The following is a 27,217-nucleotide window of genomic DNA, read 5'->3' as shown; positions in this document are numbered from 1 at the left end:
GAGTAGTGGAAAAGAACCAGCAAAAAATAGTGAGTCAAACAATTTTTGCGCCAAATCGCTGGCAAATTGGTTTTTTAAAAATATCTCAAAATCCAACGAAAAGTTTTTCTGTCAAAAGAAATTATCCACAGATGTTTCTAACGCAAAGAATTAGGTTCACCAAACTCGTACAGAAAAACTCAGCGATTAAAAATTTTTTAAACCTCTTATTTATTCAAAAATCTGTATAGATGACATAAGTGGAAAAACTGAAAACTGGAAACTCATCCTACACTTTGCTTGATTATGATTATCTTTATTAAGATGATGCTCAAGATTTTCACTGCTCACAAAATCAATTTATTACATATAAACCTAAGAACTTTCGAACTCTGGCCACTTGTTTCAAAATTTTTCAATGATCTGTAAAACAGGAATTTCAAAGTGTTCAAATATGCATTTTCAATATCCTCGGCGGTAAAATAAAGAGAAAACATAAACTTTTCAATTGCTCTCGAGCAGTTTTTGAAGCAATCAATAACAAAGAGATGTTAACAATTTTTGCAGTTAGAAGACGTTTTTTTGAGGAATTGATTTTGTATACTGTAATCTAGAAAAGCGGAATAAAATTCCATAATATGTATTAATTCTGTAATCACTATAGAATGGGCGACAGATTTGGATGGAATTTCAAATCATTGAATTTTGAATTGTGGACTTAGGTCATGCCGGTTATTTATCATCCCCCAAATCCTGCGGTTGGGACTCTTGGACGTGCTGCTTAAAACAAGTGTTTCTGGTATTCATTATATTTCTAAAAAATGGTAATACAGTTTTGAAGTCTTTTTTTTTCAAGCTAATTAAGCAATCACAGCTCCATTAGCTTAACGTAATACCTCAGAAAAATAAGACATTTTCGACGTTGAAATACAAAGATGTTTGTATAGGAAATAACAACTGGAGATGGTTGTAAATTTGTGAAAATTGTATAGCCATCTTTATGTATTTTACACTTTTTAAAGGCACAGGACCAGAAAATTGAGAGTTGTTTTCCCATTCTCTTAAACATTTGCGCCAAAAATCCGTATATACACGTTTCCGGTAATCTCACTTGCATCAAAACGTCATTCCAGAAATCCAGTGCAATTTTTAAGAGTGTACAGAAAAGATTGAAACAGGTGCATGTGGATCTTATGAAAGATAAGCAAAAATAGTTAATGAGATTGCGACAGAATTGAGATGACATTACGAATTCGCAACTCAACTGTTCAACCTGTCATTGTAGCAAAGAGGCGTTCCCAATTGGCAATTGTTGTGTCATCAGTGACGCAATGACAGATCTAACTAACTTATATATTGTCCAGTGTTCTTTGACGCCTCTTGTGGAAGCTTAGGGTCAAAATTGGGATGAATCAATGTGAATATTTAACAAGCGGCTTGACAGAAACTGCTCTCTTCATATGCAACATAATATTTCAAACAAATTGGACGAAATTTTGCAGACTTATTATGTCTCTGCAAAGAATTTCAAAAGTGCAATTGTTTTTTGTCTTTAACTCTTCTTTGAAAAAGTCATTCGCCTGCTGATTCTGATTTTGTTCAGGCTTGTTTGAAAGTGTTTTTAACTGAACGAGAACAAAATGTAGTTATTAATGGCAAGTTTTGAATTAAAAACGTACCAGCAAAGGATATCCGCAGGGAAAAGGTTAGGTTTTTGATGGTAGATCTTGAATTCAAATTGACAGATAACATGCACAACTTTGGTCAAGTATGCGAATGATTTTTTTTGCTCGTGCCCCATTTTAGAGAACATGCAGATCAAATGGAGATGAACGTTGTCTTATAAGGGTTTAAAGGAAACAAGTTGAATTACATCCGACGAAAACAAGCTGATTTCTTTTGCTGAATGGTTTCCGCCTGACAAGTCGTGGTATTTATGTCGGATTTTCAGCTAATGCATTGGACAGAAATCTTGAAGTCAGAAATTAGAAAAATGCTTGTGACTAAACCTACCTCGGAACCACCAATATTTTGATTGGAGTTAACGATAGAGGTTGAATCAGAGTTTTTTAAGGAAAACTGTCAACTATATTGACCGATTTTTTTCAGAAAAATACCAACAATGATTACGATTTTTGTTTTTGCAACGTACAGACCGAGAGAAGTAGAAATGCAAATCTGATCTACAGAAATTTTATCGAAACTAATGGTTTGGAACGCAGAATTCCACTATTACGATCAATACGTATTTTTTCAGGCTTTTTATCTCACAATAATTTTTCTAGACTACTTTTTTCTTGGGTATTCGATTGAGTGATTCCTGAATTCGATTGGCTTCCCCCTATTTGAGATCTTAAGTATTGCGTCATATGCCTTGCTCTTTTCAGAGCTGAAAAAGCTAACTTAAGTGTAAAAGCATTCAAATTCAGAGTAATGAAACAATGCTTTCTTTATATAGTCGGATGTAACATAAGAGGAAAAACACAAGTTTTTCATATGCTTTCGAGCAAATTTTGAATCAATCACTGTAAACGTTAATTATTTGTGCAGGTAAATAACAGATGACTGTTTTTCTGAGGATTGGATTTTTCACTCTGTAACTCAGTGAAGCAAAACAAGACTTAATAATATGCATTAATTCTGTAATCGGTATTGAATCCGCTCACAGAATTGGAATGTATTTCAAATCATTGAAACTTTCAATTGTAGACTTTAAGTCCTGCCAGTTATTTATCTTCCCCTAAATCAAGTGGTTGGGACTCGTGGACGTCGTGTTTCTGCGTAAAACAAGGATTACTGGTTTTTTGAAAAATTGGCCCAAAATATTCAAGCCTTTTTTTCAGGCTAATCAGAGCACCAATAAGTATTGGCTTCTAGTAATACCCCAAAAATACGAGTTTTTCAAAGATAATAGCGACAGAGTTGATGGAACTCAAGTGTTCATCCTGTCATTATAGCAAAGAAACGTTTCCAATTGGCTAATGTTGTGCCTGTGAAAAAATGAGACAGATCTTGGTAACTAATATATTATCCAGAGTTATTTACGGCCTCTGCTGAAAGCTTAGAGTCAAAATTTGGTTCACTGAATGTGGACTTATGACAATCTGCTGGACAGGAGCTGCTTTCGTTCACATGCAACATAATATTTCAAAGAATTTTGACAAATCATTTGCAGACTTGGTATGTCTCTGCAAAAAATTTTAAAGGAGAATTTGTTTTGGTTTGTCTTACTCCTATTTGAAAAACTCATTCAACTGCTAATTCCGATTTTGTTGAAGTTTGGATCAATAGAATGTTAGTGAAGGAGAAAAAAAAAACCGTTGTTAATGGCAAATGTTAATTTGAAAACTTATCAGCAAAGGAAATCCGTTGCAAAAGACTTGGGTTCCTGATGGCAGATCTTGAACTCAAATTCACAGAAAACATGCGTAGCTTTAGTTAATTCTGCAAAAAACTCTAACCTGCTCCGTTCGATTTTACATAACAGGCAGCTTAAAAGGAGATGAACGCTATCTGACAAGGAATCTAGTTGAAATGAATAAAAAACGAACTGATTTTTTTCTGACAAGGAAACTAGTTGAAATAAATCCAAAGAAAACAAACTGATTTTTTTCTGAATGCTTTCCGCCTAGCAGGATGTGGTTTTTTTTTCTATTTTACAACTAACGCATATGAAAGAAATTTTTGTTTATTGAAAGTGTTTTGAAAGTATTGCTCGCTAAACGCAACTAAATTTTGCTTGGCTAGATATACAGATAAATGCTGATTCAGAATGCTTAAATGAAAACTGTCAGCTTTGTCAACTGATTATTTAAGAATAAAACCAATAGTTATCAAGATTTTTTTTGCAAGGTACAGAACAAGAGAAGAAGAAATGCTTATCTGATTTTATATCATTTGATTAAACAAAATGCAGAAGAATTAAAATGTCCCAATTTCTTTCATTTTGACCTCAAGGAATCAATTGAAGTGTTATTGAAACTAATAGTTCGGAACGCAGAATTCTTCTACTACTACTACTACTACTACTACTACTACTACTACTACTACTACTACTACTACTACTACTACTACTACTACTACTACTACTACTACTACTACTACTACTACTACTACTACTACTACTACTACTACTACTACTACTACTACTACTACTACTACTACTACTACTACTACTACTACTACTACTACTACTACTACAACTACTACTACTACTACTACGATCAATAGATTTTTTTAGGCATTTTACCTCACAATAATTTTTCTAGACTGTTTTCTTCTTGGGTATTCGATCGAGTGATCCCATGTTCTGACTGGCTTCTTCCTTGTTTGAGATCTTGAGTTTTGTGTCATCTACATTGCTCTTTTCACAACTGAAAGAGCTAACTTATGTGTAAAAGCATTCAAATTCAGAGTAATGAAACAATGCTTTCTTTACATAGTCGGATGTAACATAACGGGAAAACACAAGTTTTTAATTTGCTTTCGAGCAAATTTTGAATCAATCGCTGTAAACGTTAAGTGTTTGTGCAGGTAAATAAGAGATGACTGTTTTTCTGAGGATTGGGTTTTTCATTCTGTAACTCAGTGAAGCAAAATAAGACTTAATAATATGCATTAATTCTGTAATCAGTATTGAATCCGCTCATAGAATTGGATTGTATTTCAAATAAATGAATTTTTCAATCGCGGACTTTAAATCCTGCCAGTTATTTATCATCCCTTTAATCAGGTGTTTGGGACTCGTGGACGTCGTGTTTTTGCGTAAAACAAGTGTGACTGTTTTTTTTTGAAAAACTGGCCCAAAATATTCACGCCTTTTTTTCAGGCTAATTAGGGAATCAGAGCACCAATTCGTATTGGCCTCTAGTAATACTTCAAAAATACCAGTTTTTCAAAGATAATAGCGACAGAGTTGATTGAAGTCTCAACTCAAGTGTTCATTCTGTCACTATAGCAAAAAAACGATTCCAATTGGTTAATGTTGTGCCAGTGACGAAATGAGACAGATCTTGGTAACTAATATATTGTCCAGTGTTATTTACCGCCTCTGCTGAAAATTTTGAGTCAAAATTTGGATCAATGAATGTGGATATATGACAACCTGCTCGACAGAAGCTGCTGTGTTCCATATGCAACATAATATTTCAAAGAATTTGGACAAATCATTTGCAGATTTGGTATGTCTCTGCGAAACATTTTAAAGGAGAATTTGTTTTGGTTTGTCTTACTCCTTTTTGAAAAACTCATTCAACTGCTAATCCCGATTTTGTTGAAGTTTGGATCAATTGAATGTTACTGAAGGAGAACAAAATACCGTCGTTAATGGCAAAAATTAATTTGAAAACATCAGCAAAGGAAATCCGTAGCGAAAGACTTAGGTTCCTGATGGCAGACCTTGAAGTAAATTTCACAGAAAACAGGCGTAGCTTTAGTTAGTTCTGCAAATAACTCTAACCTGCTCCGCTCAATTTTACAGAACTTGAAGCTCAAAAGGAGATGAACGCTATCATACAAGAAGTGTAGTTGAAGTGAATAAAAACAAACTGATTTTTTTCTGACAAGGAGACTAGTTGAAATGAATCCAAAGGAAACAAACTGATTTTTTTTCGGAAAGCTTTCCGCCTAGCAGGTTGTGGTATTTTTTCTAATTGACAACTAATGCATTGGGCAGAAATCTTTGTTCAATGAAAACGTTTTGAAAGAATTGCTCGGGGCTAAACGCAACACAATTTTGCTTGGCTAGATTTAAAGATAGATGCTGAATCGAGGTACTTAAATGAAAACTGTCAGCTTTGTCAACTGATTATTTCAGAAAAAACCAAAAGCGATCAAGAGGAAAAAACCAAAAGCAACGCACAGAACAAGAGAAGAAGAAATGCCTATCTGATTTTATATCATTTGATTAAACAAAAAGCAGAAGAAATGAAAAGTCCAAGTTTCTTTCATTTTGACCTCAAGGAATCAATTGAAGTTTTTTTGAAACTAATAGTTTAGAACGCAGAATTCTACTACTACTACGATCAATAGGTTTTTTCAGGCACTTTATCTCTGAATAATTTTTCCTGACTACTTTCTTGAGTAGTCGATCGGGTGATTCCATATTTCGAATAATTTCTTCTCAATTGAAGTTTTTTAGCGACATAAACATTGCTTATTTCAAGTTTAATTGTATGCTAGAAAAAAATGCTGGAAAAAGTTTGTTTGCTAAATCATCTTACACGTCGCTTGACTATTTGGAAATTCTGCTCAAGAATGCCATGGCTCACGAAAGCAGTTTAGTACCAATAAATTTAAGAACTGTCGAATTTTGTTAACTCCGCTCAAAAATTTTCAAAAGCATGGTTTTTGAAACAGGGGCGTTCTTACCTTAGATAAAAAATTAAACGGCAATGTTCCGACAACTAGCGTAAAAGATATCAACTGCAAAGTGTTCAAAAACAGCATTTTTGAAACACGGAGGTAAATTAAAGGAAAAACCAACATTTTCAAATTGCACTCGAGAAAATGTTGAAGACTCAATGTAATGGCTAACAAATTGTGAAGCTAGAGACGAGATTACGATTTTTCTGAGGAGTGCATTTTTTTGTAACTATGAAGTATAGAACATATTTCCATATTCAGTATTTACTTGTAATTCGTATTGAATCGGCCTACAAATTCAAGTGGGATTTTTTAAAATTGTGGATTACAAACACAACCGGTTATTTGTCATCCGCCAAACTGATATTGATTGCAAATTTTATAATATTGCAAAACTTCATGTGGTTCGATTTCCTGAATTGTTTTGTTTTTCTGTTGAGGAACAATTGAATCTGTTACGCTGATTTGCCAAGTCTGTCAAGTTTTTGACAATTTGAGATAAAATTTTTTAAATTTTTAAATACAACAAAATTTGTTTTTAAAACCGAAAAAATCAATTTTTTCATTGCGTCGCTAATGGTTTTTTAATAGAGAGATCCTATAATTCTTTGAATCCTGATTGCAGTTTTCAATTTTTAAACACTTTCGGTTGTTATTTATATAATTACTAATTTTTTGTTCTTTCTAATCATCGATGAAATGACTCAGTTACATTTTTTGATAAAAATTTTCTGCTCTAAAGGTTTTGAAAAAATCAGTGAGATGTATCTGAGATAGAGCAAATTTTTCATTTTTCATATTTTGTTGTGGTAAAATTTTTTTACCAAACTTGGTTCATGTGTTTAAAAAAAGCTCAGTTGCAACGATTATTTAGATATTAGTTTGAGAGATCCTCGCCTCCAAATTTTTAAGGAACAATTTTTTTGTAAATTTTTGTTTTCAGTTGCTTACGTGTGGTCGTATGCTTCAATGACTGCAAAAGGCTGTTGCTACAAAAACCCGATACTTTACGAAAAAAACTAATAGACATATTAGATTGCAAGTTTCAATAGAGTTCAATATTTCAATATTTCGCAGTCATCCTCTTCTTTTCGTGCGTTTGACCACGGTCCATTGAGTAATTTCTGCCCTGCAACATCTAATTTACAGGAGATGCCTTTGTGAAACTGACAAGGTTTGTTACTTTAATCAGTTTAGTTCACGATTAAGTTTTGCGATAGAGTTTTTAACATTTCTTTTTTATTTTGCTGGCATTCGAGAAGTTGTTTTTAGAGTTCCAATGTTCCACCTAAATTGAAATTCTTAGCGTCGTTAATTTATTGTATGCGTAAATCAAATTTCAATTATTTGTTGTTTTGCAAAGTTATTGCCTCGGTGCCATTAGGTAAAGGAATTTTAACTGAGAAATTTGAAATTTTGATGCAATTAAGGCATTTTGAAGACTGGTTGACGATTTTTCAGATTTTACCCAAATTTAATTTCAAAAGTGACCTGATAATATTGTCACATAAATGAGCAGTAACTTGAATTTCAAAATATCTCAAAATCTAACAAAAAATTTTGTTCCTTCTGTCAGAGGGAATTATGCACATATGTTTTTATCTCAACGGTTTAGAGTGATTACACTTGTATAGAAAAAAGCAGAGGGCAAAATTTTTTAATCTCTTTTTTAATGAAAAATCTGTATCTGTATAGATGACATGATTGGAAAAATTAAAAACTGTAAATTCATCCTACCTAACTACTTGATTTTGCACATGTCTGCGAAGATGATTCTCAGGGTTTTCATGAATTACGGAAGCAATCTATTGCATATAAACCTGAAAAATTTCAAACTTTGAACACCTGTTTCAAAATTGTTCAAAAAAAGTTTTTGAAACAGGTGGGTTTTAACGTAGATATGAAATTTAAACAGCAATATTCCAACCAGTTTAAAAGATATCAATTACAAAGTGTTCAAAAACAGCATATCTAACACATGGAGGTAAACTAAAGCAAAAACCTACAATTTCCAATTGCACTTGAAAAAATTTTGATGAATCAATGTAATGGTTACCAGTTTGTGCAGCTAGCGAAGAGGTTATGGTTTTTCGTAGGATTGAATTTTTGATTCTGTAGCTGTGAAGTGCAGAATAAACTTCTATAATCCGTATTTATTTGTAATCAAAATTGAATGGGCCGGAAGATTTCAATGAGATTTCAAATTAATGAATTTTTTAATTGTGGACTTTAAACCAAACCTTTTTCTTAAGTACACCGATTTTAGAACCAAAAAATAACACTTTTTAAATGCAATAGAATCAGCAACTGCTTATCCCATTTTGTTATAAATCTTTAAAAATTCTTCATTAAGAGAAGTCTCGTCAGCTTTTTAGTTTGCACAACTTTAGGAATTTTAAATGTTGTCACTAACGTTTGCACAACTTTAGGAACTTTAAATTTTTTCACTAACGTTTTGTTCACATAGAAATCCTATAGTTCCGAAAAATTTTGGCAAAATTTGAATCTTGACGGCAGTTTTCGATTTTTGTAATCACTTTTCTTCGTTAATTATTTAAAAACTAATTTTTTTCTTTTTAATCATCGATGAAATTACTCTGTTTAGCATTTCAATAAATAATTTTCTGCTCTAAAAAGTTTGATGATTTTCTTTGTTAAAATCAGTTCGATATGTCTTGTATAGCGCAATTTTGCCACTTTTCATACTTTGTCGTGGCAACATTTTCGTGACAAATTGGGTTCATGTGTTTTAAAAATGCTGTTTCAACGATAACTTAGACACTTGTTTCAGAGATCCTCATCTCTAGTTTTTAGGGAAAAATTTTTCTGTTGTAATTTTTTCAACCCTACATCTGTTAATTCCAATTCGCATTTGGCCATTCATTTTCTGAGCTCAATTAACTTACTTAAATTGAGCATGTAAGCATCTTTTATCTATATGTTTGCATAAATCAAATTTCTCTTAAATAATTCTTTGCAACGTGAAAATTTCATTTTTTTGCGTTTGAATTAATCTAATGCCAATCAATTTTTTTATCCAGGCGAAAGGAAATTGAATAAAGCTTTTCAATCCTTTTGATGGCTTTTTTCCAGAGTAAAAATTCGTTTTAAATAGAATCATTTTGCGATCTAGGAGGTCAAATTTTCTGATCATGTCTTAGAGTAGTGAAGAAACAGCAAAAAATAGTGAGTTGACCAATGTTTTTGCCAAATTGCCTGCGAAATAGTTTTTAAAAATATCTCAAAATCCAACAAAATGTTTTTCTGTCAGAAAAAAATATGCACAGATGTTTTAAAGGCAAAGAAATAGGTTTATCACACTCGTAAAGAAAAACTCAGAGCGCGGACGTCTTTGAAATCTCTTATTTAATCAAAATTCTGTATAGATGACATAAGTGGAGAAACTAAAAACTGGAAACTCATCCTACACATTGCTTGATTATGAACATCTCTATTAAGATGATGCTCAAGATTTTCACTGCTCTCAAAATCAATTTATTACATGTAAACCTAAAATTTTGCGAACTCATGTCACTTTTTTCAAAGTTTTTCAATGATCTTTAAAACAGGAACTTCAAAGTGTTCAAAAAATGCATTTTCAACAAACTCGGCGGTAAATAAAGGGAAAACATAAATTTTTCACTTACTCTTGAGCAAATTTTGAAGCAATCAATTGCAAAGAGACGTTAACAGTTTGTGCAATTAGAAGACGTTTTTCTGAGGAGTGGATTTTTGTTCTGTAAGAGAGAAAATCATTATAAAATTCCGTAGTACAAATTTATTTTCTATTGAGTATTGAGTCGGCCCACAAATGAAGAGCTGTTTCACCATTCTTCTAAAAATTTGCGGAAGCGATCCAAATATGCTGCTTTCAGGTGTTCTGATTTGCATGAAAACATCATTCCTGAAATCCATTGCAATTTTGGTTTTGAGCATACAGAAAAGATTGAAACTGATGCTTGTGGATCTTATGAAAGATAGGCAAAAACACCTAATGAGATTGCGACACCGTTGTTAGAAGTCGTAACTGTAATGCTCAACCTGCCATTATAGCAAAAAGGCGTTTCCAATTGGCAAATGTTGCGCGAGTGACGAAAAAAACAGATCTTACTAACCCAGGATCAGGTGCGCGACCCAAACTGGCCCTGATCAGACAAATTAGGTTGCGCATGGGGGTAAACAACGACCGCTCCACAGAGTCTGGCAGCATTATCTACGGTTTGGATGGTCTAATCAGGACCCGATCCGGAGTCTAATCAGCGCACTACCTATTGTCCGGACAGTCTGATCAGAGCCCGGATCAGAGTCTGGACAGTCTGATTACAGCGCGGTCTAAGGTCTGGAGTTTTGTGGTATGATCTGTATAGTCTGAAAAAAGCTATTTCCAAAGTCTGTACGGTCTCATCAGAAAACGTTCCGGAGTCTGCAAAGTCTGATTAGGACCAGGAGGTGCAACCAAAAGGGCCCGTCACCTGAAAAGAAGAAGAGATAATTAAAGCCCGAGGGGACAGTATTTGAAGAGCACTTCCCAATTTTACTTGATGAACATAAAATACCACAAAAAAAGACTATATTTTGTTGGTAATTGTTGTAGAGCTAAACTTTTTTCTTTGTTTTTACAAATATTAAAACAAAAAACAAATATTTTTTACTGAAGAACCCAAAAACCATATTCATAAAATGACGTCTTTTTTTCCAAAAAAAAGAAATTATACCAAAGACTACTGATTTTCAAAAGCTTGAAAGTGTCAGTCTCGGTACTCCCAGTGTGCAACAGAAGTGGGTCTGGCACCCCCGTGCAAAATTCAAGTAAGTCTGGCGCCCAGAGCGTGCTACTAATGTTGGTCTGGCAACCCCAGTGCGCGACTCACTTCAGTCTGCCACCCCCAGTGCCCCACTCAAATCTGTCTGATCAGAGCCGATAATGGTCTGGATGGTCTGATCAAAGCTGACTTGGGTCGCGCACAACCTGGGAATTTGGACTTAGGTTCCTGTTGACAGACCTTGAACTCAATTTCACAGAAAACATGAGCAGCTTTAGTTGAGTGTGCGAATGATTTTAACCTGCTCGCGCTCAATTTTACAGAGCATGCCGCTCAAAAGTAGATGAACGCTGTCCTACAAGGAAACTATTTGAAATGAATCCAAAGAAAACAAACCGATTGTTTTCTTAATGTATCCGCCTAGCAGGTTGCGGTATTTTTTTCTGATTTACAACTAACGCATTGGACAGAAACCTTTGTTCAATGAAAATTTTTGGAAAGAATTGCCCGGGATTAAACGCAACTCAATTTTGCTTGGCTAGATTTAAAGATAGATGCTGGCTCAGAGTTCTTAAAGGAAAATTGTCAGCTTTGTCGACTGATTTTTTCAGAAAATACCAGCAGTTGTCAAGATGTTTGTTTATAGAGCGTACATATCAAGAAGAGCAGAAATGCAAATATGATTTTATATCAATTGATTGGAAAATATTCAGAACAATTGAAAAGTCCAATATTTCTCCGTATTGACTTCAAGAAATCTATAGAATTTCTATTGAAACTAATAGTTTGAAACGCAGATTTCAACTATTACGGTCAAAACGTTTTTTTTTCAGGCACTTTATCTCACAAAAATTTTTCTTGACGATTTTTTTCTGGAGTATTCGAACGGAACATTCCATGTTTTGAGTCACTTCTCATTGCGTCATGCACATCGGTCTTTTCATGTCGCAGTGGTATATTATTAAAAAAAAGAAAAAGTTTTTTTTTTGGAATTTCATCCTACACGTTCTTGGTATCTTTTATTGAAATGTCGCTGAAGAAAGCCATGGCTCACAAACGCATACTAATACATATAAATTTAAGAACTGTCGCACTCTGTTCACTTCCCTCGAAAAATTTTGAACACGTAGTTTCTGAAACAGGAACGTTTCAAGGTAATTAGAATTTTTAAACAACATTGTTCCGACAAACATTGTAAAATATATAAATTCCAAAGTGTTCAAAAACAGAATTTCTAATACACGGATGTAGTAAAGTAAGGGAAATAACTATTAATATGAATTAACTTTGTTTAGTATTTCAAAAAATAATTTTCTGCTTGAAAAAGTTTGTTTTTGTTTGAAAATTCATCATACTTTGTCTTTGCAAAGTTTTCGCCAAATCAGTTCATGTGTTTTGAAAAGGCTGTTTCAACGATACTTTACAAATAGGTTTCAGAGATCCTCACCTCTAGTTTTTTGGAACAAAATTTTCCTTCGTAAATTTTTTGTTTTCAGTTGTTTACCTGCGGTCGTATGCTTTATTGACAGTAAAAGACTGTTGCTACAAAAACCCAATAATTTAGGACGCTAAATTAATCAACAAATTAGATTGCAATTATTGATTTGTCCAGTTCAATATTTCTTCGAGCGTTCGGTTCATTGAGTAGTTTTTGCTTTGTGACATCTAACACAGAAGAGCTGCCTTTGTGCATTTGACGTGGTTTGTTACTTTATCAGTTTAGTTCTCAAGAAAATTCGCGATAGTTTTCAACCCTACATCTTTTATTTCGCATTCGGCCAGTCGTTTTCTGAGCTAAATTACTTTACCTAAATTGAGAATGTTAGCATCGTTTATTTCATATTTGCGTTAATCAAATTTAATCTCTTTAATTTTTTGCAAAGTGATCGCTATTAGGTGCTATTAATTTATTGGATTTTTTAACGAAGAAATTTGAAATGATGACGACATTAAGACATTTTGAGGACCGGCTGATTATATTTTACTAATTTACACCAAATTTATGTTCAAAAATGACACAATAACATAGTCACATAATTGAACAGTAACTTAAATTCGAAAAATGAGATTGGTTGACTGAAAACACATTTGAACTCTAATAGCTAAGCGGACAGTTTTTTTCGCCAAAATGAAGTGTTAAATAATTTTGCTGTTAGTGAGACAAAATTCATCATTGTGAACTGCAATTTTGTAATTGTCCATGAGCAACGTTTTTGCGCCCAGTAGACAAGAAAAAATGAAGATTGAAATGTTAGATTAGTTTGAGCAAACTGCGACACGTAAAATGCTTTTTAATTTTTTAAGAACAAATATCTCTATTGCGGTCTGACTTTTTCTACCGCGGATGTTAACAGATTTTTGTGTAACTTAGAAAGATAAAAGGATACATTTTTAAAGCCCAATAAAGATTGTTATAATATCCAAAAAACAGTCTGAAATTTTTTTAAAACCTCAGTTTGCAGCGAAGGTTTTTCTAACCATTGAAGATAAAGACTATCCGAGTGATATCGTTTTTAAGATATTTTCAAAATCTTTTCGACATTTTTTGACCAATTGATAACATTGAGAAGTCATATTGCTCTTTGCATCATCACCCCTCAGTTGTCAAGGTAGTCAACAAGCCAGTACAAAAAAGACCTAAAATCTCTCACTTCTCTGTAAAGCTGATGGAGAAACTATATTTTTGTCTTTGATTTCAAGCTATTTTTTGACAGACAGCAACTTCATTTCTGTTCTCATTAATGGTTGTTTTGATTGTTTTACAAATCCTACTAAAAGTGGTACTTTTTTATGGAAAATGTAAGTGGGTTGAACTGCGCAATGCATCGGCTTTCTGGGAAACAACTGAATCGTTTGAGTTGATTTGCTCCTTAGCTATTAATTTTCATGGCTCTCACATCTATTGTTTTTTTAGAAAAAAGTAGTGGATTATGATTTCTTATCTTATTATTTTGTTTTCTGCTATAGTTTTTGCTGACCGCAGTGAAAAAGGTTTTATCAAACTTTTTGATTGAGCACCGAGTTTCTTTGAATGAATTCTAAAGGCTGTTTTATTTTGACAACTCTCTTTTTCACAACAAAACAGTAGTGTTGATTTCTGACTGTATATACTTTTTTGTGAGACTTTATCAACTAATCTCATTAACAAAGGTGCCGTTGGTTTTCGAGTTGGCACAAAAAATTTCTTACGTAGGTTATGCCATCGTGAAAACTTATGTTATCGTGTTATCACTTTCTATTTTTTGATACTTTCTACTTTCATTTTTTCTATTTATTGTAAAAAAAATCACAAAAGTTATGTACCTTGTAGTCATCTAGTATCTAGTTGTCTTTGTCATAAGTGTTACTTTATCATTCTCCGTTTTAAGGCCACCTGTTTTCAGAAAGTAGCTTGATTTTTCTCATAGGAGGCATTTTGGCTATTTTTCATACTTTGTGTTGATCTTGTCCATTTAATATTGGTTGATGTGTTTTAAAGACGCTTAATTTCAATATCTCTTTGCTTTTTTTTAATATTTCCATATTTTGACAAGATTAATTTTGAAAAAAGAAGTTTTATCAGATTTCTTTTGTTTCTCTGTAGTCGCTTTTTATAAACATTTGATAACTACTAGGAATTTAATTTTTTTCTGTGATTGTTTGATTTACATTTCTTAAATTGAATTGTTGAACTCTTTTGAGATATAAATACCAGATAGATACTATTTTTTTCGTAAAATATTGTGCTTGATTACGAAAGATTGGCGCTTGTTTGCTAAGAAATTCAGCTGTTAATGAACCAAGGTTAATCATTAAAAAATTTTGAAACTCGTCACGGAGGAACATTTTGCCTCCTGAAAAGAACAAATTTAAGATTGAACGACACGACCACAATAAGTTTAAGAAAACCAGGACTTATAAAGTTTTTTTGTTTTTTAATCATGGCAATTGTGGTTTAATGTTCCTGAAAAACGCATAGCCATCGTCTGCTCAAATTTCAATGAATCAACATCTTTGAGGACTAAAAAGAAGATTTTAGGAATCTCCAGATTTTTATTATACTGACTGAAGATACTGAGCTTGAAACTCCCGGATTTATTGCATTTGGTGCAGCAAAATCAATTATTCTTTCTCGGATATTTTTTTCTTACATGCGATTTTATTCGTTTGTTAGTGAATAAACAAAAAGTAAGATTAAAACAATTGTTCCAAACCACTTTAATGAGGGATAAACTATATGCTCCACTGGGTATTTTTTCTTTCAATATTCGTCGATCAATATATTCATTGTAACGTGTTGTGAGTGGTAGCAATAGAAAGCTTGTCAAGCGTAGATTTTCAAATGAAATTTATATATTTGAATTTCGGAGGTTCCAAAATTTTGTGAACGTTAGTCTCACTTTTGTTGTTCTGTTCATGTACTGTGTAATTTTTGGGTGAAAAAATTTGATAGAATTGTTAATGGTAGTCTCATAGATTTCACGTTAAGATTAAACAGTGTTATTGAAATGCTTGAAACAACCGTTTTGGTTGAAACTTGGTCTAAAATTTTGAAAATTCAGCATTTTAATTTTTTTTCATGAAGAATGGCACCAAATACACTTATTAAGCCCACTTTGTCCAAATTTACCGGTAGTACAGACATAAAAACCGCTGATATTTTCGGAGTAAAGCCATGGTTTTTTTTTACTCCGATAAAAATTGTTTGTACATTTTAAACGAATTCTTGAGTATTCACATATTTTTTGGGCTCTTTTGTCTAAAATGTCTAATTGATTGGCTATCTCAGGCGCCATTAAAAAAAACAGCTAATGCTTTTAGTTTATACACAATGATTTTTGGCTAATACAATTCTTTAGAATTCTTCATTTGTTTTTTAATTTTTTTTGTCAAACCAGCTTGTTAGGTAACATTAAGAACAGTATTTTGTTTTAAAGGACTAGCAGCAAAGGCATGACCAGTGTTTTTGTCTGATAGTGAATTTCTACACTTTCTACAAGTTTTTTGTGTTGCAATGCTAATTTTTTTTTTAAATAATAATTTTGCCATTTTTGTATGTTAATTACAAACGAAAAGGTTTCCAAATCAAAACTCAATTATTGACAAATCAAACTTACTTGCAAATGAATGCCAATTGAAATATATTCTAATTTCACGGGAAAAGTCATGATTTGTTTTCAGTTTTGCCTGAATATGTTGTTAGCTTGTAGTCCTTTATTCTAGTCTCAGTTTATTCTATTTGAATTGTCAAGCTGGGTAGAACAAATTTATCTGTTTACTGGTTTTTATTTGAAAGCTTATCTTTTTTTGGTTTTAAAACTTCTGTTTTCAAGAGAAAAAACAGTTTTTTTTATTTCTGCCACATTTTATCTTATTGATGTCATATTGCAGCATGGTCTCAGCAAAGAAAAAGTTTGCATCCAACTCAAGTAAATAGAAAGACAATGCGTTTTGAGTAAAAACAATTTTTGTTGTTTTGAATTGATTTTGTTGTTTGTCGTTAGTCTGATTAATGGCAGCTATCAATCGCCCTCTAATGGTGCACCATTTATTTTTCATTGTGGTTTGAGCTTAAAGCGATTTTTCAAATGGATACACCAAATTTTTTTGAACAAGATTTGAGCGTTATGTTCAAGCATAATTTATCCCACCGCCTTGATTGTTTTTTAAATGGAGAAGTCCAATGGTTTGGTGTAATCTCTAATCGCATTGGTTGTTATTACTTAGAAAGGAATCTAATTTATTTGCTTCTGCAACCGTTCTAAGCTGTGGTTGAGTATATTGGAACACTCTGCGCCACGTGAGACGTTTTTTGGGTTAAAGTTCATGGCAATTTTGAAGGAAGTATTTCACTTGATTTAAAATTTTTACAAGGAAAATTTTATAAGCTATTCATCCGCAATTATATTTTGTTTACCATGCGTATACTTTTAGTTAGGATGAATTTCTTGGAGAAGGCATTTTCGGGATGGTGAACAACGTTTTCTTTATTGGAAGATTACGAAAACGTTGGAAGATTAGGAAAACTATTAAGATTCTTTTCACGAGATTCCCATAAACTGCACCTCACATCAAAGACCATCAACGTGACATCAACTTTCTTGTTATCAATGTGATTAAAAATTCGAAATAAGCTACTCGTATAAGCTCAGATTTTTGACATAAGACTTTATATTGACCCAAAACTTTGCAAAAGACTTTAGCTCGACGCAAAATTATATCAAGAAAAAATTAGAACAAAAAATGTTGAGAAAAACGGAGATCGAAGTCGGAAGGACCCTTTTCGTGATGCTTTATATAACAAATTTTGTAGATGCCCGGAATATGTGTGAATTCAAATATTGCGAGCTTTTACAAGCTTTCACTCTAAGACTAGGTCACTAGGATGTAGGATGGTTGTGGTTTTGATTACTTATGAAAAGACTAATGCTGAACCAATGAAAAGACCTTCACTTGACTCCGTTGGTTTTGAAAAGACTAATGGTGGACCCATGAAACGAAAGGACATTATTGGACGATATTTGGTCATGAAAAGACTAATCGTTGACCACTGAAAATACCTTAACTCGACTTTGTTGGTTATGAAAAGACTAATGGTGGACCCACGGAAAGACCTTAGCTGGACTAGAATTAGTTATGAAAAGGCATTAACTCGAACCATTATAGACTATGGTCAATTTTTATCCAATATGAAAATATTTTAGCTCGACCCGCGAGAATACTTTAGCTCGACATTAACTAGGAACCTCAACCGTGCAGTTATAGTCAATATTGGCCCCAATAGATTTTTAAAGTCTTTTCATAAGTCGAGGCACAGAAACCAAATTTGCTTGTTCTTTAACGTGAGATTTATCAGTAACTAATTAAAGGTTTTTTTGAACAAGTAAGCTGGAAATTAAATGAATGATTTGCCGCAACACTTGAAAATGTAAGACACCAATCATGTATAGTCAATTGGACATATTTGAAACTGATGATGATGACTTCTTCTTGTCGGTTTTTCTCCTTTTGTGAACGTGAAACATTTTTTGTGTTAACAAAAGCGCGATGCTGCTGTTCTTAAATTTTCTGAGGCAGCGCTTTGATGAAAACAGAAAGAATTTGTTTTGATTAAAATGGACTATCAGAACTTTTTCCAGCACTTTTTCATCAATCATCCCCCTCTTTGGTATTTTCAACAGAAATGAGTATAAAACAAGCAAAAAACTATCATATGATCAATTCTTTCTCAGGTTATTTTTTCAAGTAAACTGCTGTTAACCGAAGACACTTTGTCTTTTAACCTTTTCATTATTTTTAAGATACTCCCTGGCAAAAACTAAACAATCTGCCTAATCCTAATCTGTTACTATTTGGCAAGAAAGAAAAGTTCATGTGTTCCGACTTTCAACCATTCATTAGTTAGGGCAAATTAGTTAAGAAAAAAAAACTGGCCTGCAATTTTTTATCTGTATCATTTTTTTATTTGTATTTTTTATTTGTCGTAGTTTGGACTTCCTTATGTCATATTTTGGCGGCACTTGGATTTAGTCTTTTAGGGAATGAATGAAAAGATATAACTGTTTGGTATTTATGAGACATTATTTTCAGACACACAAAATACTCTCTTGTGTTTGTTTGTTTATTGTGCTAAAATGGGAGTTTGTAAAGTGTACAAATTACCATATTTTACACTTGGATACGCTTGCCCTGGCATAGCTAAGTGGGCAACTGCTTGTAACTTTTTAAGAAAGAGCCCCCCTCTCTTTGAATATTAATTAACACATTACAACCCGTGCCTTTCTCTCTCCCTCTTTCTGTCTCTCTCTTTGTCTATACCCCACACTCTTTTTTTATTGTTAACTAGCTATTCTTTATTAAATAGATTTTAAAAGCCCGTGTGAATCTTTCTGAGTAACCCACTCACTATGAAATGAACAACAGACCGGTCCGTGTAATTTCGGGTGTAACATTGACAAATTTTGCTTATTCTCATTTTTTTCCAATTTCAACCTTGTTTTCCACGGAATTCAAGATTGATTTTCACAAAGTGTCAAAATTTAACGTCCCTGAAAAATCATGAAAACCTGGGAGAGGTAAAACAATGGCTAAATACTTATTCTAGTATTTTTTTAGTTCAAGATTGCTATATACATTGATTTCAATAATTCTCTTCAATTATCTGAGTTGAACTACTATTAATGAATAATGAATGGGATTTCTCTGCCCCCCCCCCCCAATCGCACCCCCTGTGCTGTTATACAAAAACAAAAAAGATCCAATGAATGGAATAGATTAATGGCTAGAATTAAGTTCAATAAAAGCCAGGATGTGAACAAATCAGGATAATACAGCTGTTGGTCATATTTCCCATTGAAGTGTGAACTGCAGACCAAAAATTAAATCATAAACAAAAATAGTAAACAATTAATGCTAGCAGTGTAGTAGTGAACAAAGTAGCTCTAGGATGCAACAACAATCTCGATACCATCTGTGAACAATTAAATGTTCAATCGGCCGGAAAAATCTTTCATTTTTCCCTAAACTGATTGAAAATAGTTTCAAATTCGCGGTTAATTTAAAAGTTACTTACGTGCGGGAGAAATTTCGTTCATTTTGACAATATGTGCAATAAAGTATTTATAGTTATTAACTAGTATTAATTGCAGAGATTGCTTTTGAGTGCAAAATCACAAATTAGACGGCTTAAAAGAAAGTGATTTGCTCACGCTTTCTCATTGATTGCAATATTTATTCAAGTAAAGGTACTCAAAAAAGTAATCACGGCTGTCGGTTTGTTTTTATTAAATCAGTGAGTTGAAATAAACAGATTGAGACCTTTTTATTTTTTCCTTGCCGTATGTTATTAAATTTGTAGTGAAAACAAACACTAGTTCTCACGTTGGAATTACTTAATTTCGGAATTTCGATCTATGAGCGTGCAATCATTAAAAAAATTTAAAAAAAAAAACAATGATTGGCCCGTTAGAGTAGAAGCAATAAAATTTGACAAACAATTTGTTGTTTAGTATAAAATAAATGGCATCGTAAGTACATTTGTTGGTGCAAAACTAAATTAGTTTACTTAATAAAATAAGTATAAGTTACTTGACTCTGCTTGAAATCACTGAGAACTTATGGCGTTTGTCGAGAACCGCGAAACGGTTCGAGATATTAAGTCACAATCTCGAAGTGACTTCTGCAGAGTCAGGTAACCATGCTTAAAGGACTCACGTGCACATTTCAAAATACGGAAAGTCTGCAGTGCTAGAAGTCAAAATGCCAGAAGTTCCTACTTAGCCAGAAGTTGAATTTCGTTGACTTTCGTCATTTTAAAGCGTGCGCGTTTTGTGTTTTAAGCAAGTTTAAGTGTCTCTGCAGAAGTCACTTCGAAATTCTGACATAATATCTAGAACCGCTCCACGGTTCTCGATAAACGCCAGAAGTTTTCAGTGACTTCAAGCAGAGTCACTTAACCATTACTTAAAACATGAAACACGCACGTTTTAAAATGCCGAAAGTTCAGGGAGGTCAAACTTCTCGCTTTGTATACAGGAACTTCTAGCATTTTAACTTCTTACACTGCAGACTTTCGGCACTTTAAAATTTTTACGTGAGTCTTTTATTCAAAACCTCTTTATCGGCAGATTCGGATTGAAGACAACTCGTATCAGTTGCTAAATTAAAACATTGAAGCTTTCAAAACCGGTGAAAAACTAAACTTCAAGTTTTTCCATTATCAAGTAAAAATTTCTTCAACTTTCGTCATGATCACCACAGTTGCATAACTTAATGAAATAGCTTAATAGCGCCCGATGAAAAATACGAGCATTTAAAACTCTGTTTGTTTTGGATTTATACTACCTCTTTCCGTCAACTTTTCTCCTCACTGTTTACTTTATTTAAAATGGCGAGAAACATTGAAAAAAAGTAGTCTACTCAGCTGCAGTGCGGTGTAAGCTATGCAACTGTTTTGATCACATCAAGAGCTGATTAAAAAATCCTACTTCACTGTTTTTATCACCATCGTGAAGATGAAAAAGCTCTGAGCCAAAAAAAGTCGTTGATAAATTAAAAAAAGGCGATAAAAACTGGCTCGTGATGTTTTTAATCAACTCTCGTTGTGATTACAATAGTTGTACAACTCACCCCACACCAAAAATTGATTAGATTTTCTTCTCCGCCACTCTTTTCTCGCCCTTCTTATGGCACCAGTGGTAAAAAAAATGCAAAAAACGACAAGGATCCCAACGGAGAATTCTGCCTTTGTTTTTGATTTTCGAAGTAATCATCGCGCGCTAATATTGTCTGATTGGTTAATTATGTTGCATTGCAGTAAGAGTTATTATTTTGATGTTGCCATACGGCTTTTATTGCCATCGAAAAGTAATAAAACTCCGATCTGAAGCCCAGTTGTTGCATAACGTAAAAAGAGTTATAACATTTTTGTAGTTAATATTTTAATCAACTCTTCACATGGCGACAGTGGCAAAAAATTTGGTAGAGGAAGATATCTTGATCCCAAAGCAGAGAGAGTTTTGCTCCCTTTCAGCTTTTCATCATGCACTATCAGTTTCATTGGCGCTAATTATGCTACTGTTGTTATCTTGACGAGAGTTGATTATTGAATTTCACAACATGGTTGCGGATGTTATTGTCATCGCAAAGTTATCAAACTCCGGGGTTGAGCCGAGGCATTGAATGATTTCAATAGGCCAAAAAAAACTCGTGTTGTAAGGTTTTAAATGAACTCTCGTAAGCGATTACAACAGTTGTAGAGCTGACAGAACATTGATATTGACTAGATTATCTTTTTCTTGCACTATTTTCTCGCCACTCTTCATATACAAACAGTTGCGAGAAAAGTGTGGCTGAAATGAAAGTGGGATCGCAATGAGGACTTAATTATGAAACAGTTATAATCGCATTGAGCGTTGATTTAAAACATTACCAAACTGATGTTTTCCCATCTTGAAGTTATCAACCAATTGGTTTTTCCTCGGAGTCTGATAGCTTCGCGATGGCAATAACAATCCTCTGGTAGCATTCAAGACCATAATTTACCAACAGAGAAAATTTTTAGAAACTTAATTTGATCATGGAAACTGACCGTTCTTGATAGTCAGTGATCCTACAAATAATTAAATTCAAACATGAAACATCAACCAAAACCAATCAACAACCGAATTCCTGCGAAAACGACGTCCGAACAATGAAATGGATTAATTGAGATCTATCACTATTTTTAAATTAACAAGTCGATACTTAACCCTGAAAAATGTCCTATGCTTCATCAAAAAGAAGACTAATGACAGCAAGGAGGTTCGGTAACGTGCGTTTGTACATAATGTATCGACACCGCTCAAGCACGTTTCCTGCTTAATTATCTAGCAAAAATGAGATTTAAAAGTTCATTGTTCAAAAATAAATGGTGTTTTAATTGAAAAAATGCTTTCAGCTCAAATTACTAAATAAATACCCATCCAATAAAATTTTTACAAATAGTGAATTTTACCTTCCTTCAACGTCATTCACGTCAATCAACGTCCTTCGACGGGTGCTAAGTAACTTGTCATTAATGTATCTTTAAAGTGATAATCGGACAAGACAGAAAAACTCAAAAAATTGGAAGACGATTTTGGCAGTACCAAATTCAAAAAACCATTATTTATTGAATAATAAAGCAATGAAGTCTACATTCTAATTCTTATTTACTTGAAAGAGAATGAGAACGCTCTCATTGCTGAGACTAAGCTACATGGTGACAGAAATGAAATAAAAAGTGACGAATCTTGAAAACCATTTATTTTCGTCCAAAAAAACGTTTGTAAAAACCCTAATTCATAGCAACCAAAAACTTTAAATTAGCTATAAGCAAATAGATTTCCTTACAGCTTAGGAGGCCATTTGGTCCTGTTATATGTGAAACTAAGTCAGGAGACTAAAAATTAACAGCGAATACACGCAAAATTTAAAATTCTACACTCATTTTACTTAAGCACAGTAGAAGACTAAAAACGATAAGCTTTTCGCATTGAAACGAAAAGTTGTTTCAGATGGTACCGAAATAGCTAGTTTGCAAAAATATCAAAGATTACAAAAACCTATAGGAATCAACTAAAAGCTTTAGATAGTTTTATTCATAGTTCCTTAAATAACGAATTAGATCTCCGATTAATTAGACTGAGTCATAAGACTACAAAAATAACATCAAATACCGGCAAAACTTGAGCCATTGTTACAAAATTTATGAAAAAATTAGTCGTAGCTATAAAAAATTCATGAGCTTTTCTTTTCAAAAAAGACAATATTTTTTAACTGGGCCTAGTTTGAACGGAAATAAGGCTTTACAATAATCGAAACTTTTAATGAAACAGATTGTTTGGAATAAAAAGAAAAACAAAACACTTTTTAAAAGGAGAAGCACTAAATACCAAATACAAACCGAATCAATTTTCTTTGGAAAAACAAGCGATGAAACCATGACTGGCCGTGCAATCACTGGGTGGCTGCTAGAAAAGGTCATTGTTCAAAATCAAGCCAATCGAAAATCTTAGCATCTTAAAGAAATTGATGCTTTTTTGATGAATTTAGATCTAAATTAGCGAAAGGTTGCTAAATGTTAATTGAAGAACACTTTCCTTGGAACCGAGGTGAAAATAGTGCTCAACTAAGTAAAGGAAGGTTGTGTTACTAGTTTTTATGTCTGAACTACTGTTCACTTCGAACAAAATGAGCTAAATATGCTTACTTGGTGCCATTTTTTAATTAAAAAAATTGATAAATTCTAAATTTGTAAAAATGCAGAAAAAAGTTTAGCCAAAACGCTTGGATCAGACAATTAACAGCAACTCTCTTTTTTTATTAATCGTAAAACCAAAAAGACCCTCGATAATAATATCATCATTTTTTCAAGCAAAATTGATCGAACTGTCAGTAGAACTTACGAAGAGTGTGATGAAGACAATGCCAGTGATGCTAAGGTTTAGGAAGATTTAAACCTCCGTAACTCCTCGTATAAAGCGAAAATCGAAAAAAAATGATATTCTATGCATGACAAGCTTTCTTGTGATACCACTCACAAATCTATAGGACAAATATATTGATCGGCGAAAATTGACTAAAAATCAAAGCCCAGTTGAGCATATAGTTCCTCCCCTACTAAAGTGGGTGGGAGCAATTAAGAACATAGAGGAAAAAAATCAGAAATGGGAGTTTTTTAGAAATGATAAAAATGACGTTTTTACCCTGTTTACTACTTATGTAAAGGAATCTATATGTTACTAAATATAATGTTATTTTTGTAGCAATTTGTAGATTTATGAACTTTTCAGCTTCAAAATCAATCAGTGACGGTTGGAAAGAAACCCCTCCAATTTCTGCAAGCTCTTGATTGAAGCTTGATTAAGTTGATACGACACTGCATTGAAGAACATATGTGTTTAATTTTTTCGACAAAGTTTTATTCGCGAAGTTTTTTATTAGACAAATTCCCGACCATGCGGCAAACTATAGTGTTACTTTGGTGAGGTTTGTTTCCAGACCATTATCCAGCCTTTGGTGAGCTCAAAATCATCTATGATTTGGTCACAGCCGATTTTTAATGATAATCAATATAGCTCCCCATTACAGTAAATATACTACAATGGGGTGAGGGTTATTATGTGAACCTCAGTTTTTGTTTCAGATGAACAACGCATTGAATTTCTTCTATATATTGAATGCTTTCAGTGAACAAACTTTGCCACAGCTATGTGTATTTAGGTTTCATTGATATATTATGGAAAACGGTCATGCCCAAGATATGAATGACATGATTTCACATGTATGATTTTTCATAATTTTGGAGACCTCTACTGCAATTCTGATAAATCAATATACCTATACAAACATCACAGGACAGCATCAGAAATGACAAAATCTAAAATCAAAATGGAAGGACAACATTTCCTCTGATCAGACCTTGGTGCGCTCAAGTTAGCCTCTGAGCAGATTTTTGTGCGCTCAAGTCCGCTTCTGCTACGACCGTAGCAAACTAAAATGCTCTCTGATCAAACCCCTTTTAGACCAAATTCACCTCTGATCAGACCATGTGAACACCAGGTTTTTTTTTTCAAGATTATGTTATTCCAACGCACTATGTACAGATTTGTGCTCAAAATTTGTCTGACCAGAGATCTGGGATCTCGACCTGGGAAGATATCGTGTGATTATTGGAACATAAAAGGAGAAAAATCTCGATAAGATTCAGTTGGAATGATTTGATGCGATATAACAAATTCCCATCTATACCTTTTATGAAAGTAATATAAGCAACAAAATGCTAACTGACAATTTCAGAGTATCTTGCATAACTTTTAACTTAATCGCATTTTAATTCTACTAATAATTCTATTAATGATTGTTGTACAATACTCTATTTCTTAGGAGCGCAATTCCTTATAAAAAGAAAACCAATCCAAGAACTGAAAATTTTGAGCAAGAAAGCTTTATTTGCCAGAAAAAATGGAGCGACATGTGGCGTGATCAAATTTTCCTGTCTAAAACAAGCAATTTTTTTAAAGCACCAATGGTCATTTCTCGTCTGACTAGATGGCATTATGTATGTTTGTTATTTTCGTTGCTAATGTTGCAGTTAGCGTGATTCTGCTACAGTAATAATATTAATAAACAACTATGATGCTGATTTGTTAACAGGGAAAGCAATAATCTAAATGAAACTAAAAAATGATTTGTTCAAGTTTCAATCACAGTATTTTCCATTAGTAGGAGTAGAAGCTCTTCCCAATTTGGAGTTGTTCCGCATGAGGTGTCACGACATTGGCAAATTGAATGGGCTGAGTTTGAAATGCTTTCCCAAATATTGTTTTCCATTCTTCCCTACTCACAAACAATTTGTTTATTAACACAAGTCAATTTGCAAGCTTAAGATTGCCCCGTGATTGCTCTTAGTGATTGTTTCGTTTCAATCTTCTCTATTTATTTTCCAATTTTCTCAAAAATGATGAAGTGCTTTTTAAAATATAACAAATGCAAGAATTGCTGAAAAATACAGCAATTGGTATATTTTTGTAAATTTTATGAACTAGACAATGAAAGGACCAAGGAAGAACGGGAGAATGTTTTCTGTGACGTAGGTGCTGTACTAGGATTTTGAATGTTTTGGGTGTGTGTGCGTGTGTTGTGTGTATGCGTGAGAGAGAGAGAGAGAGTGTGTGTGTGCGTGTGTGCGTGTGCGTGCGTGTGTGTGTGTGTGTGTGTGTGTGTGTGTGTGTGTGTGTGTGTGTGTGTGTACGTGCGTGCGTGCGTGCGTGTGTGTGCGTGCGTGCGTGCGTGTGTGTGTGTGCGTGCGTGTGCATGTGTGTGTTAGTGGGTGCTTGGTTGTGTGGAGGGGCTGGCGGCGGGGACAAGGGCCGAGGACATTGTAGAGGCGATATCATCTTTTCGCAGTTATTCATTGTGCGCTAGCTTACCAGCACTCCAGTCCCATGGTTCAAATTTTCCCAACAATTAAGAAGTTTTTTGCGCTAAGTTTAACCTTACAGCCGTCCTTAAAAGGAGAGTTCTAGTGAGGTTGGGTTAGCTTATCAGGGGTGATTATAGTTCAATTAAGGATATAATGAACAAAGTGTTATAAGAACAAATAGAATCTACAATCGCATAAAATGGGGAGGGGGAGTATAATATGTGCGGTGCTGTGCGTGAGTTTGCGTGCGTGCGTGTGCGTGGTGGTGTTTGAAGTGACGTGTGCTGAAAAGTAGACTCTAAAATCTTTTGTTGATTGTTTATTGAGATTAATATCGCTAATTGTGGATGCGCGCCACTGGCCAGGTGATTAGAAAATATAGCGAGTCTCGAAAAGTGCTCCTAGCTCCCAATTCCTCTGTGAATTTAATGTGCTCCCCTTTTATTGGCTAATCACCCACCATCACCATCAGAGCAGAGCCGTTCCATCTGGGGCGCAGCCGTGCGGAAATCTAATAAATTTGAACGCTCCTCTAACTCTCTACCTTTCTCTCTCTCCACTCTTTCTTTCTCTTTTAGCTTTTAGAAAACTCATTTCATATACAAATTACAAAACACAGACCGCCGCCGCCTAACCGAAGTGGAAATCGACTACAAATAATTTTATATATTATTAGACTGGTGATAAT

At 33.6% G+C, this 27,217-nt stretch overlaps 1 protein-coding gene across 1 annotated transcript in view; it reads left to right on the top strand.

The window, feature by feature from the left end:
• The window catches only part of LOC142337663 (uncharacterized), a 454,746-nt gene that overhangs the window by 221,693 nt on the left and 205,836 nt on the right, over window positions 1-27,217 (top strand). The gene's annotated exons all lie outside the window — the stretch shown is intronic.

The sequence above is a fragment of the Convolutriloba macropyga genome, chromosome 1, assembly GCF_964194025.1.
Source record: "Convolutriloba macropyga chromosome 1, txConMacr16.3, whole genome shotgun sequence".
Taxonomy (NCBI): domain Eukaryota; kingdom Metazoa; phylum Xenacoelomorpha; order Acoela; family Convolutidae; genus Convolutriloba; species Convolutriloba macropyga.
The sequence above is the reverse complement of the archived record's forward strand: the minus strand, read 5'-3'. Positions and strand labels throughout refer to the sequence as shown.